The 12,560-nt window shown below is 47.2% G+C and overlaps 1 non-coding gene across 2 annotated transcripts in view; it reads left to right on the top strand.

Moving 5' to 3' along the window:
* The window catches only part of LOC128684442 (uncharacterized), a 39,296-nt gene that overhangs the window by 7,011 nt on the left and 19,725 nt on the right, over positions 1 to 12,560 (top strand). For both annotated transcript variants that reach the window (XR_011393357.1, XR_011393358.1), the window contains exon 2: positions 659 to 788. This is a non-coding gene — a transcript (uncharacterized protein). The remainder of the gene's footprint in view (positions 1 to 658; positions 789 to 12,560) is intronic.

Here is a 12,560-nt window from a genome sequence, read left to right as displayed (position 1 = left end):
AGATGAATGGTTCAGAGAACTGACACAATGATAAATTAGACACATGCGCAACTGATGAAGCCACTGTGTGGCGAAACGTTTCCTCAATAAAGATACCCAAGAGTTGCACATGTGTCTAATTTATCATCATATCAGTTCTCTGAACCATTCATCTACTTTACTGTTGTTTCCAGAGTGCTGAAGTCTGATGCATCTTGAGAGCCCCCGCACATTTAGTTAAAGGCTTGCATGCACCCTCAGGGGTGTGGGTTAGTGACCCTTTGCCCAGTTTTTTGTTTTTAATCCAAATTTCATCATGATCAGAATCATCCTGAGATATCAATGACCTATGCTTGTTTTCATTGTCATTCCTCATCACTTTGTATGCTAAATGTCTCTTTTGTAAGATATTTTATGATGCTAGCCTTTGTTATTTGTTAGGTTTTAGAGGACAGTTTGTACTGCATAAGTTTTGGTTTCATTGAGAAAATTACTCCTGTATTGATAAAAAGGAAAGGCAAAGGGAAGAAAAAAATCTATGGTAGATGAGAAAGACAGATGTAGGATTCTAGAGAAATCTGAGGAACAGAGAAGAGGAAAGACCTTAACAAGAAGAGGCAAGGTAGAAGGCACAAGGTAAATACAGTGCACATACAATACAGTACTTTTTTCCTTTCAGAAAAACCTTGTGAGAAGGCAAGATGAACCATTCTTTTCATACAGTTGAATCTGTGTGTTTAGAAGAAAGCTGCCAGTCAGCTCCATTAATGTGTTTTATCTGCAAACATTACAAGCACACAAAACATAAGGTACTGTATTCCTTAAAGAAAAAAAAGAGCTTGTTATATAATTGCCAAGAATGTTTTTTTTTTTTTTGTATGATGTACCAGTTGGTATGTTTGTGAGTAAGCATATCTAGTGTTTCAATATGTATTGTCATTCCTCTGTATATTATGTATGTTGTACGTATATGGATGAACACTATATTGTATCAATATAATTTAATTTCCATTATGTACTTACACTTCACACTGTGTATCAGTGTTTCTCACTTCTTCTCTTCTATACCTCTTCAAGGGGGGCTCCTTGGCGCGGTGAAGAGGCTCTTGGTCTGAGGAATTAGACCTATCGGTCTTCTTCCTCAGACCGAACCTAATTACCCCCCAATCTCCCCTCCCCTATCCCATCCTCCCCATCCTCCCCTCTTTCCTTTCCTCCTCCTCCCCACCCCTCCCTTTTGCCCTTCCTCTTTTTGTCCTTTGGGATTTCTCCCACAGGCACGCTAGTTCCTAGGTAGGGGAAAGGATACCGGGGTCCATCCCATTCCGTTGAGGTTCTTAGCGGTGGCGTAGTTTGCCGTGGAATCTGGATCGCCTGGGGATGTCCCGATCCCTCTCCGGTATCCCGGAGTAGCTTTGGGTGTCTTTCGGGCGACGAGTGTATCTCTGGAAGCCACCTTTCGGATTCCGGGGGTAGTGGCCGAAGGAGGTATGCTTTGTGGCGGATATCCGGCCGCCCTCTCTTTTGTCCACCGAGGTAGCTCGGCAGATGTGAGGTTGCTATCCCGGATTGTTAGTTTACTAGCATGATGGGTAGGGTATGGCACGGGTTCCATGCTGCATCTGCGCTACTTGCGGTGCTGAGGTCCTCTTGGGCGCGGAGGGAGATTTCTGGCCCTTTCATTCCTCCTAGGAACTATCCCTCCCCGGTCCCCCCTTTTTTTATTCTTTTTTTTATTTTTATTTTCTTTTCTTTCTTTTTTTTTCTTAAAAACAAAAAGAAAGAAGTAACCTAACCATGGCAGCCCTATTCCATGAACCTGGTACCCCCGGGCCCCTTCTTGATACCGCACCCCGTTCTGACCCCGCCTCGTCTTTGGACCACTCTTCAGACATTCCTCATGCCTCTGTACCTATTGCCGGTGCTGTTTCCTCACCCGCTTCAGGTACTGAGGCCTCGACTGACTCCTTCGATTTATCAGACCTTCGCTCTCCTCTGACTATGCTTCCGGCCTCTCCTTCTACGGTGTGGCAATTTTCAAATCGCCGACCCGTTCCACGTCGGACCAACTCTGGTCCCACGCCTAAACGCCAACGACAATTACCTACTGATGATACTTCTCGTTCTTCTCAGAAACGATCGACACGTCCTTCACTACCTTTCCACGCTCAGTTTCAGACTGAACAATGGACTAAATTCTTCACTTTACGACCAACTTCCTCTACTGCCTATCTTTCTGACCATAGTATTGGCAAGGCACTCCTACACCATGTTGGTAAAGATATTTCTTTTCATGCTCTTAAGAGCGGTACGCGCATCATTACTGTACAGAATGCTACCCAGGCTCATGAGCTCTCTCGTCTTTCCCATATCGATACTGTTCCTGTCACTCTTGAAAAACATCATTCCCTCAATTCTTGTAGTGGTACCGTCATTCTGCCCCATACCATAGTTCAACAAAATTTCCAGACATGTGGCACTGACATTCTAGAACAGCTGGAACTCCAAGATCTCCCAATCCTCAAGGTAGACACTTACGTTCTTCCTGCCCATGGGCGGAAACGATACCCTAGCAATGTGGCTCGTTTAACTTTTGACAGCCGAGAACTCCCATCCTCAGTTTATATAGCAGGACATCGGTTACAAGTTCGAAAGGTGATCCCTACACCACAACAGTGTAGAAATTGCTGGCGATTTGGCCATCCAGCGAAATATTGCAGATCTATCGCCGAGTGCCCAGTCTGTGGTGCCGATGACCATTCTAATACGTCTTGCAATCGATCTCCCTCTTGCCTTAACTGTCATGAGGCTCACCCTTCGTACTCTCGCCGTTGTCAGGTCTATTTAAACGAGCGGGAAATCCGTTACCTCAAAGAGACAGAAGGTCTCCCTTATGCCATGGCAGTTTCTCATCTCCACCTCCAAGGGAGACTCCCACGTGTTTCTTATTCCCGTGTTTCAAAACGTCCCCCCACTTCTGGTATCCCATCTTCTACACCCACCTCTGTGGATACCTCTCCCATAATCACTCCTGTATCTAATCCTTTTACTGTCCTCGGCTCAGACGTCCCTACTTCAACGCCTCAGTCTAATCTCGCTTCTTCGAGTTCTCTCTCACAAGCCTCAGTATCGACGAGACCTCGTACAACACCTCCTCCCAATCGTCCCTCTACTTCTCAAAAGTCAAAAAAAGGTCCGTTAACACCTCCTACCCATCTTCCACCTCCTCATTTTACCCTCCCTGTCTCTGTCCCTGGTTCTTCCCCTCTCACTGGCTCAGTTACAAGTGTAGAGGTTCACCCTCCTCCTCGTACTGTACCTTCCTCCCCTGTTCCCTCCCAAGTTTCTTCCTCTTCTGCCACCTCCCAGGTTCCTGCCTCTTCTGTCCCCTGCCACGCTTCTCCAGTTCCCTCCACCCTTTCGCCCCCCCCTACCTTGGTACAGTCCAATACAGTTCCAATCTTTACTCATCCTCCCCCTACCATTCCCAATATTGTCTCCCATACAACATCTCTGAATTCCGAAACACTTGAAGCAATCTCTGAATATATTGCAGAGACCAAACCATCAATGGACACTGATCCACCTTCCGCTCTTTCTCTCTCCTCTGCTCCATCTGCGCAACTCCTTTCTTCACAGCGCACCGTTCCTTCGCTACTTGAACGTTTTCCACTGCCTCCGCATGTGGACTTTTCTAACCCTTCTAGTCCGTAGGAACCCTTACCTGCGGATTTTAAGTATCTTTATCATTGCCAATCATGGCCTATTTACAGTGGAATATACACGGCCTCAGGGGTTATCGGGGTGAGCTTCAGATGTTACTCTCCCAGTTTGCCCCTGTTGGTGTTGCTTACAGGAACCAAAATTACACTCTGCTGTTATTTCTCACATCTCAGGCTATAATTTATTGTATTCTTCAGATCCTTTTCCTGATGGGACCTTTAATGAAAGTGCCCTTCTTCTCCGCACTGATATTCCGTACCATCAGCTATTTGTTCATACTTCGCTGCATTACACAGCAGCCCGTATCCACTTACATAGGTGGTATACGCTCTGTTCTTTATATCTCTCTCCTTCTCAAGCATTATCTATTCCAGATTTTGCCTTCCTTGTTTCGTCATTACCGCCACCGATTCGGTTACTTGGTGATTTTAATGCCCACCATTTCCTCTGGGGGGGGTCTCACTGTGATTCCCGTGGAATTCAGTTAGAGGCTTTTCTTGCCACCCACCCCCTCCATGTTTTAAATACAAGTACTCACACCCATTTTGATCCTCGGACTCATACTCTCTCTTGCATCGATCTCTCAGTCTGCTCTTCCTCCGCCGCATTAGACTTCACTTGGTCTGTTCTCCCGGACTTACATGACAGTAATCATTTCCCAATCATTCTTACTTCCCCTTCATATTCGCCACCTCTTCGCACCCCATGCTGGCAATTTAATCGGGCAAATTGGAACCTTTACTCACACCTAACTGTTTTTAAAGAGGTTCCTTCTTTGTCCTCCATCGATGAGCTTTTACACCTTCTCGTCCTCCGTTTTCACCGCAGCTTCTCATTCTATACCCCAAACTTCGGGCAGGCATTCTCAGAAATGCGTGCCTTGGTGGTCTCCTGCTTGTGCTCGTGCAGTACGTTTGAAACGCGCTGCATGGGGCAGGTACTGGTACAATAGAACCACAGAGCGACTCCTTGATTTTAAACAGAAGCGTGCGATCGCTCGCCGTGTCATCCGTGACGCTAAACGCACTTGCTGGCGAGATTATGTCTCCACCATCACCTCTGCTTCCTCTATGAGTGCAGTCTGGAAAAAAGTACGAAAACTGAGTGGTAAATATTCTCCTGACCCGGCTCCTGTTCTGCGGGTTGCCGGTGTTGATATAGCAAACCCACTAGATGTTGCCAATGAAATTGGCAATCATCTGGTCCGTATTTCTCAGGGACTCCATCTATGCCCCTCATTTCTTTCCTCAAAGTCTGCCAGAGAGTTAGCACCCTTGGACTTTTCTTCTCTCAGAGAAGAACAGTATAATGTGCCTTTTACACTTCAAGAACTGGAGGCAACACACTCAGCTTGTCGATCATCGGCAGCTGGGCCCGACGACATTCATATTCGTATGCTACAACATTTACATCAGTCAGCCCTTGCAGTCCTATTACGCCTTTACAATCTTATTTGGTCACAAGGAGTTCTTCCACAGCTGTGGAAATCCGCCATTGTTCTCCCTTTCCGCAAACCAGGCACTACGGGACATGAAACCTCCCACTATCGTCCCATTGCTCTTACCAGTGCAGTTTGCAAAGTAATGGAACGCCTAGTAAATAGACGTTTAGTGTGGTATTTAGAGACACACAACAGTCTCTCCGCTCGTTAATATGGCTTTCGTAAGGGACGTTCTACCATAGACCCCTTACTACACTTGGATACGTATGTTCGTAATGCCTTTGCGAATAACCACTCAGTTATTGCCATATTTTTTGACCTTGAGAAGGCATATGACAACTTGGAGGTATAATATTTTAGCCCAAGCCCACTCCTTAGGCCTTCGAGGCAATCTACCATCCTTCCTTAAGAACTTTTTAACTGACAGGCAGTTCCGTGTTTGGGTTAATAATGTGCTCTCCCTGGACTTTATCCAAGCTGAAGGTGTCCCCCAGGGATGTGTTCTGAGCACAACACTTTTTCTCCTTGCTATTAATGATTTGGCCTCTAGTCTTCCATCAAATATTTGGTCATCACTCTATGTTGATGACTTCGCTATTGCCTGTGCAGGCGCTGACTGTCACCTCATTACATTATAATTATTATAATCAAAAAGAAGCGCTAAGCCACAAGGGCTATACAGCGCTGCAGGGTAGGGAAGGAAGCAAGGGAATTGGATGGCAGAAGGGAGGGGGGATGATCAGCAGGTTACAGAAAACAGCGGGGCAGGGGATAGTACGGGGGTAGAGGGTAGCAAGAGATACAAGTAGAAAGGGCTGAAAGTATCAAAATTTGTGGAGTAAGTCAGTCGTTGTCAAAAAGTCAATGAGAGAGTCCGGATGAAAGGTGGGTCCATCAGCGAGAAGGGAAGGTAAAGAGAGAGCAGCGGGGCGAAGACGACGACAGAGGTAAATTCTGCGTGCTCGTTGATAAAGTGGGCAGTCCAACAGAATGTGGCTGACTGATAATGGAGCTTGGCAATTCTCACAGAGAGGAGCAAGACGCCTCTCCATGAGATATCCATGAGTAAGACGAGTATGGCCAATGCGAAGACGGGAGAGAGTAGTCTCCCAACCTCGACACTGGTGATAAGAAGACGGCCAGTAACCTATACTCGGTTTAATAGACTGAAGTTTGTTGCCGAGCATAGTAGACCAACGTTGTTGCCAACGGGTGTGAAGGTGGGAAGATATTACAGCAAAATAGTCCGTACATGGAATACCTCTATAAGAAACTGGTAGGTCATGTACTGCTGACCGCGCAGCAGTGTCTGCCTGTTCATTGCCCTGTACGTCAACATGACCAGGGACCCAACAAAAAACAATATCTTTATGCTTAGTAAAGATGCGGCGTAGCCAAAGTTGGATACGGAGGACTAAGGGGTGAGGTGTATCAAATTTTTGTATAGCCTGTAAAGCACTAAGGGAGTCTGAGACAACCACAAATGATGACACAGGCATAGATGCAATACGGATAAGTGCTGTAAGGATGGCATATAATTCAGCAGTAAAAATACTAGCTGAAGATAGTAAATGCCCTTGTACGACGCTGTCCGGAAACACTGCTGCGAATCCTACGCCGTCAGAAGACTTAGAGCCATCTGTGTACACAGCAATGGCATGAGAATGAGAGTGGAAGTGGTCAAGAAAAAGAGAGCGGGAAGCGACCGTAGACAGTTGGGCTTTCGAGCAAGGGAGGGAGAAAGAACAGACTCGAACAGCTGGAACTTCCCAGGGGGGTAGGGAAAAGTGTGATGCTACATGTACATAGAAAGGTGGTAGTTGAAGAGAAGACAAGAGCGAATGAAGGCGAAGAGAGAAGGGACGGAGTAAGCAGGGGCGGCGAACAAATAAAGAATGTCTACTAATATCAGTGACCATTCTATAAATGGAAGGATTGCGGAGATCATGAGAGCGTACATAGTAGCGCAGGCAATGGGCATCACGGCGATCGGATAAGGATGGAACGTTCGCTTCTGCATAGAGGCTTTCGACAGGGGAAGAGCGAAAAGCACCAAGGCATAAACGTAATCCTTGGTGATGAATGGGGTTAAGGCTAGAGAGAGTAGCAGGAGATGCCGCTGAATAGATCTGGTCACCATAATCAAGTTTCGATAAAATAAGGGTGGAATGTAGGTGAAGGAGGGTTCGACGATCAGCTCCCCACGAAAGATGAGCAAGGGTTTTAAGAAGGTTCAGCCGGCTGTGACAAGTTGCCTTCAGAGAGGTAATGTGAGGTTTCCAGGATAACCTACGATCAAAGAGGAGGCCCAGAAACTTGACTGTATCACGTTCAGGGATACGTGAGCCATAGAGGTACAAAGGATGATCAGAGATGACAGAGCGTCTAGTGAAAGTGATTTGGTGGGTTTTAGTGCTGGAAAATTTAAACCCATGTGTGGTGGCCCAATTGGAAACACGGTCGACTGCATGCTGGAGAGAAACTGTAAGGAGGTGACAGTCAGCGCCTGCACAGGCAATAGCGAAGTCATCAACATAGAGTGATGACCAAATATTTGATGGAAGACTAGAGGCCAAATCATTAATAGCAAGGAGAAAAAGTGTTGTGCTCAGAACACATCCCTGGGGGACACCTTCAGCTTGGATAAAGTCCGGGGAGAGCACATTATTAACCCGAACACGGAAATGCCTGTCAGTTAAAAAGTTCTTAAGGAAGGATGGTAGATTGCCTCGAAGGCCTAAGGAGTGGGCTTGGGCTAAAATATTATACCTCCAAGTTGTGTCATATGAATTCTCAAGATCAAAAAATATGGCAATAACTGAGTGGTTATTCGCAAAGGCATTACGAACATACGTATCCAAGCGCAGTAAGGGGTCTATGGTAGAACGTCCCTTACGAAAGCCATATTGACGAGTGGAGAGACTGTTGTGTGTCTCTAAATACCACACTAAACGTCTATTTACTAGACGTTCCATTACTTTGCAAACTGCACTGGTAAGAGCAATGGGACGATAGTGGGAGGTTTCATGTCCCGTAGTGCCTGGTTTGCGGAAAGGGAGAACAATGGCGGATTTCCACAGCTGTGGAAGAACTCCTTGTGACCAAATAAGATTGTAAAGGCCTAATAGGACTGCAAGGGCTGACTGATGTAAATGTTGTAGCATACGAATATGAATGTCGTCGGGCCCAGCTGCCGATGATCGACAAGCTGAGAGTGTTGCCTCCAGTTCTTGAAGTGTAAAAGGCACATTATACTGTTCTTCTCTGAGAGAAGAAAAGTCCAAGGGTGCTAACTCTCTGGCAGACTTTGAGGAAAGAAATGAGGGGCATAGATGGAGTCCCTGAGAAATACGGACCAGATGATTGCCAATTTCATTGGCAACATCTAGTGGGTTTGCTATATCAACACCGGCAACCCGCAGAACAGGAGCCGGGTCAGGAGAATATTTACCACTCAGTTTTCGTACTTTTTTCCAGACTGCACTCATAGAGGAAGCAGAGGTGATGGTGGAGACATAATCTCGCCAGCAAGTGCGTTTAGCGTCACGGATGACACGGCGAGCGATCGCACGCTTCTGTTTAAAATCAAGGAGTCGCTCTGTGGTTCTATTGTACCGGTACCTGCCCCATGCAGCGCGTTTCAAACGTACTGCACGAGCACAAGCAGGAGACCACCAAGGCACGCATTTCTGAGAATGCCTGCTCGAAGTTTGGGGTATAGAATGAGAAGCTGCGGTGAAAACGGAGGATGAGAAGAGGTGTAAAAGCTCATCGATGGAGGACGAAGAAGGAACCTCTTTAAAAACAGTCAGGTGTGAGTAAAGGTTCCAATTTGCCCGATTAAATTGCCAGCGTGGGGTGCGAAGAGGTGGCGAATATGAAGGGGAAGTAAGAATGATTGGGAAATGATCACTGTCATGTAAGTCCGGGAGAACAGACCAAGTAAAGTCTAATGCGGCGGAGGAAGAGCAAACTGAGAGATCGATGCAAGAGAGAGTATGAGTCCGAGGATCAAAATGGGTGTGAGTACCTGTATTTAAAACATGGAGGGGGTGGGTGGCAAGAAAAGCCTCTAACTGAATTCCACGGGAATCACAGTGAGACCCTCCCCAGAGGAAATGGTGGGCATTAAAATCACCAAGTAACAGAATTGGTGGCGGTAATGACGAAACAAGGAAGGCAAAATCCGGAATAGATAATGCCCGAGAAGGAGAGAGATATAAAGAACAGAGCGTATACCACCTATGTAAGTGGATACGGGCTGCTGTGTAATGCAGCGAAGTATGAACAAATAGCTGATGGTACGGAATATCAGTGCGGAGAAGAAGGGCACTTTCATTAAAGGTCCCATCAGGAAAAGGATCTGAAGAATACAATAAATTATAGCCTGAGATGTGAGAAATAACAGCAGAGTGTAATTTTGGTTCCTGTAAGCAAACACCAACAGGGGCAAACTGGGAGAGTAACATCTGAAGCTCACCCCGATTACCCCTGAGGCCACGTATATTCCACTGTAAAAAGGCCATGAATGGCAATGATAAAGATACTTGAAATCCGCAGGTAAGGGTTCCTACGGACTAGGAGGGTTAGAAAAGTCCACATGCGGAGGCAGTGGAAAATGTTCAAGCAGCGAAGGAACGGTGCGCTGTGAAGAAAGGAGTTGCGCAGATGGAGCAGAGGAGAGAGAAAGAGCGGAAGGTGGATCAGTGTCCATTGATGGTTTGGTCTCTGCAATATATTCAGAGATTGCTTCAAGTGTTTCAGAATTCAGAGATGTTGTATGGGAGACAATATTGGGAATGGTAGGGGGAGGATGAGTAAAGATTGAAACTGTATTGGACTGTACCAAGGTAGGGGGGGGCGAAAGGGTGGAGGGAACTGGAGAAGCGTGGCAGGGGACAGAAGAGACAGGAACCTGGGAGGTAGCAGAAGAGGAAGAAACTTGGGAGGGAACAGGGGAGGAAGGTACATTACGAGGAGGAGGGTGAACCTCTGCACTTGTAACTGAGCCAGTGAGAGGGGAAGAACTAGGGACAGAGACAGGGAGGGTAAAATGAGGAGGTGGAAGATGGGTAGGAGGTGTTACCGGACCTTTTTTTGACTTTTGAGAAGTAGAGGGACGATTGGGAAGAGGTGTCGTACGAGGTCTCGTCGATACTGAGGCTTGTAAGAGAGAACTCGAAGAAGCGAGATTAGACTGAGGCGTTGAAGTAGGGACGTCTGAGCCGAGGACAGCAAAAGGATTAGATACAGGAGTGATTATGGGAGAGGTAACCACAGAGGTGGGTGTAGAAGATGGGATACCAGAAGTGGGGGGACGTTTTGAAACACGGGAATAAGAAACACGTGGGAGTCTCCCTTGGAGGTGGAGATGAGAAACTGCCATGGCATAAGGGAGACCTTCTGTCTCTTTGAGGTAACGGATTTCCCGCTCGTTTAAATAGACCTGACAACGGCGAGAGTACGAAGGGTGAGCCTCATGACAGTTAAGGCAAGAGGGAGATCGATTGCAAGACGTATTAGAATGGTCATCGGCACCACAGACTGGGCATTCGGCGATAGATCTGCAATATTTCGCTGGATGGCCAAATCGCCAGCAATTTCTACACTGTTGTGGTGTAGGGATCACCTTTCGAACTTGTAACCGATGTCCTGCTATATAAACTGAGGATGGGAGTTCTCGGCTGTCAAAAGTTAAACGAGCCACATTGCTAGGGTATCGTCTCCGCCCACGGGCAGGAAGAACGTAAGTGTCTACCTTGAGGATTGGGAGATCTTGGAGTTCCAGCTGTTCTAGAATGTCGGTGCCACATGTCTGGAAATTTTGTTGAACTATGGTATGGGGCAGAATAACGGTACCACTACAAGAATTGAGGGAATGATGTTTTTCAAGGGTGACAGGAACAGTATCTATATGGGAAAGACGAGAGAGCTCACGAGCCTGGGTAGCATTCTGTACGGTAATGATGCGCGTACCGCTCTTCAGAGCATGAAAAGAAATATCTTTACCAACATGGCGTAGGAGTGCCTTGCCAATACTATGGTCAGAAAGATAGGCAGTAGAGGAAGTTGGTCGTAAAGTGAAGAATTTAGTCCACTGTTCAGTCTGAAACTGAGCGTGGAAAGGTAGTGAAGGACGTGTCGATCTTTTCTGAGAAGAACGAGAAGGTGAAGGTGGAGAAGTATCATCAGCAGGTAATTGTCGTTGACGTTTAGGCGTGGGACCAGAGTTGGTCCGACGTGGAACGGGTCGGCGATTTGAAAATTGCCGCACCGTAGAGGGAGAGGCCGGAAGCATAGTCAGAGGAGAGCGAAGGTCTGGTAAATCGAAGGAGTCAGTCGAGGCCTCAGTACCTGAAGCAGGTGAGGAAACAGCACCGGCAATAGGTACAGAGGCATGAGGAATGTCTGAAGAGTGGTCCAAAGACGAGGCGGGGTCAGAACGGGGTGCGGTATCAAGAAGGGGCCCGGGGGTACCAGGTTCATGGACTAGGGCTGCCATGGTTAGGTTACTTCTTTCTTTTTGTTTTTAAGAAAAAAAAAGAAAGAAGAAAAGAAAATAAAAATAAAAAAAAGAAAAAAAAAGGGGGGACCGGGGAGGGATAGTTCCTAGGAGGAATGAAAGGGCCAGAAATCTCCCTCCGCGCCCAAGAGGACTCGACACCGCTAGTAGCACAGATGCAGCATGGAACCCGTGCCATACCCTACCCTTCATGCCAGTAAACCAGCAATCTGGGATAGCAACCTCACATCTGCCGAGCTACCTCAGTGGACAAAAGAGAGGGCGGCCGGATATCCGCCACAAAGCATACCTCCTTCAGCCACCACCCCCGGAATCCGAAAGGTGGCTTCCAGAGATACACCCGTCGCCCAAAAGACACCCAAAGCTACTCCGGGATACCGGAGAGGGATCGGGACATCCCTAGGCAATCCAGATTCCACGGCAAACTACGCCACCGCCAAGAAACCTCAACGGAATGGGATCGACCCCGGTGTCCTTTCCTCTACCTAGGAACTAGCGTGCCTGTGGGAGAAATCCCAAAGGACAAAAAGAGGAAGGGCAAAAGGGAGGAGTGGGGAGGAGGAGGAGGAAAGGAAAAAGGGGAGGATGGGGAGGATGGGATAGGGGAGGGGAGATTGGGGGGTAATTAGGTTCGGTCTGAGGAAGAAGACCGATAGGTCTAATTCCTCAGACCAAGAGCCTCTTCACCACGCCAAGGAGCCCCCCTTGAAGAGGTCACCTCATTACAGTTTCTCTCCAACATGCAGTCGACCGTGTTTCCAATTGGGCCACCACACGTGGGTTTAAATTTTCCAGCACTAAAACCCACCAAATCACTTTCACTAGACGCTCTGTCATCTCCTATCATCCTTTGTACCTCTATGGCTCCCGTATCCCTGAACGTGATACAGTCAA

This window comes from Cherax quadricarinatus, chromosome 50 (genome assembly GCF_038502225.1).
Source record: "Cherax quadricarinatus isolate ZL_2023a chromosome 50, ASM3850222v1, whole genome shotgun sequence".
NCBI classification, from domain to species: domain Eukaryota; kingdom Metazoa; phylum Arthropoda; class Malacostraca; order Decapoda; family Parastacidae; genus Cherax; species Cherax quadricarinatus.
This window is presented reverse-complemented; position numbering and strand designations above follow the sequence as displayed.